We start from the raw sequence: 2,686 nt of genomic DNA, 5'->3' as shown, positions 1-2,686 counted from the left end.
ACAACATTCTGAAGCTGTGACAGGGTTCAGTTCTATAACTGCATTACTGATGCTATAATGTATTTATTATAGTTAACAACAGCCAAAGTAGTTCGCTACACGTTCATCATAACTGGACGTATAATTCGATACATTATCAAACACGTAACCGAATTACCTCAAATTCGAATAATTAAAAAAATCGTTTTTAATAAATTTGTTTATTGATCAGGTGGCAATTGCAGATGTAAAGTAATGCTGAAAGCCGTCATAACCTAATAAAATTTCAGTTTGTGAGCTTTTTAGTCAAGAGTTTATTCAATTACAGAATGCTTTTATGTCGAAACTGTTTCTATCTCCATACAACGCATAAATGTATTATAAAATTACGTATCACTTTAAAGGGTGTCAATAAGGCTACTTTTAACGCAGAGGGTATTTTAACTATATTTCAAAGCTTTATTTTTGTATTTCTCCTCTCATTTCTAAAAGCTTCAAAGTTAAATTATCAACGACAAAGCTTTTACCTTCTACTCCCAACATTTAATAATATTATGCAACATAATAAAATAAATAAAATTCCAAACCTAAAGCAGATTTTAAAAATCGAATATTACCTAATAATAAAAGCTTACAGACGACTCGGAGGCAGAAATTCAATTTTCAACTTAATATCCGCATAGATGCGCCACATATACCTCAAAATATATAAAGTGAGCTATTTGTACTGACTTATTATTGAACTTACAAATATATTTTTTATCCCTAAAACGTGAGACTAACTAAACTTATTAAACTCGTAAAAGTGTATTAGCTTAGGTATACCAAAAAAAAATCGTCACTTCTAAAAATTTCAGGTAAATAAAAAAGACAAAAGTTGTCAAGACCATTAAGAGTAAAGTGACAAACAATTAACATAAAATACGCAAAAGCTTATAAAATAACAACAGTGTTTGTGGCAATTACTATTCCTGTTTATTAATGAATTCTTAAAGCTTAAAATAAATATTTTTTTTATTTGTTTGGAAAAATATTAATGAGCAACTTCTTATCTTAATGTTTTTGGTTATAATTTAGTTAAAAAAAATGCAACTACATTTTATTTATTCTGTAATTGTAACTATTGTCAGCCCAATATTACAAAAGTCTAAAAACTTTCCAGTATTTATTTTACAAAATAATAAAGTTTAAAAATATTAAATTATTTAACAGTAAGAGATTGGGAAAAAAACAATAAGAAAAAAAAACTATGGAGTAAACAAGACTAAAGAAACATGTAGAGTGGAGTAAAAGCTAAAAGTACACACTTGGGCGAGGCCTAATTACGCGCAAACATAAGAGGGCACGCGAACAAGTGACGTAACAAAATAATTGTATTCAAGCGAATAGGTATTTCTAACACTTCATGCAAAAATAATAAAAAATATCACTATCGAAAATTGCAGTTTAAATCTTTAAATACAACAGCTTTCAAATAGCCCTTTATTTTAGTGCTTTCTCAAATATTGCGCTAATACCTAAAACGAATCTACACGCCACTACTTCCAAAAACACTCTTCTTTTTTAAACTGGACAAGTCCGAGGCGCGTTTTGGTCATCTACGCATTCACGATCAGGTATGTACTTTTAGCTTTTACCCCACTCTCAAAAACTGCACAGAAAATTTCAACAAAAACTTTAAATACTTTTGACCAGTCACTCAGAAAACAAAAATTTCAGAATACACAATTGATGAAAACATTTGTAAAAAATTTGTGACAAGCGCCCGCAAGACTGAATTAATTTACAATCTTTCGGAAACTGATCACAAATCTTCGACAAATTCGTAGCCAATGGATGTTTTGTTGTGGAAGTCCGAAACATGTACAGTCGAACAAAGTGAAAATGAGGCCTCAATAAACCAGCCCCTGCTGTGGATACCGACCCTTCTAACCGCAAGCAGGCAAGGTCGTAAGCAAACTTGACGTAGTTTCAAGATAAATTCCTTTAGGACCCGGTTTACAGAAAGCGAAATGAAAATTTAATTCAGAATTAAACTAATTCGAATTAAGTTGACATTTATTTTGAATTGACAAACATCAAATTAATTAAATGAAAATTTTGAATTTTTTTAATGAAAAATTTAACAAACCATTTACTTAAAGAAAAATATAAAACACATTATTAACTTAATAATTTTTTTAACTGTTTTTTTTTTCAAGATAAAATTAATTAACATAATTTTTGTACGATATAGGATTTGTATACTTTGAACTTGATTTTATGTAAAACAACAAATGAATTAAATCATTGCTTATTTGCGAGAAGAAGGTTTAATTCCACGTGTGCGTTTATCGCGACTGGTTTAATTATTTGAGCAGAAAGCGAAATTAAAATTTATTTCAAAATTAAACTAATTCGAATTGAGTTGTAATGGCAACAAAATAAATGATTTTGCATTGACAAACGCCAAGTTAATTAAAATTTAATTGGGATTAACACGTTCCGTAAATCGGCCCTAAGTTTTCTATTAGTTTTGTAATTGTAATTGAAATCGAATCAAAATTATTTATTTAACCAGGAAAAAACCGCAAAATTATTTGAAATATTTTAGTTCTCCTACAAAATTTATTTTTTGATAATTGTAATACTTTTAAATTAAATAAAAATGTTTAGTTTTTTAAATATCAAACTTAACAAAAACTATTTCTTAAAGAAAATTATACAT

Source organism: Tribolium madens, unplaced genomic scaffold, assembly GCF_015345945.1.
Source record: "Tribolium madens isolate multiple individuals breed KSU strain unplaced genomic scaffold, Tmad_KSU_1.1 Scaffold_2;HRSCAF=44;Tcas5.2_LGX, whole genome shotgun sequence".
In the NCBI taxonomy this organism is placed as follows: domain Eukaryota; kingdom Metazoa; phylum Arthropoda; class Insecta; order Coleoptera; family Tenebrionidae; genus Tribolium; species Tribolium madens.
This window is presented reverse-complemented; position numbering follows the sequence as displayed.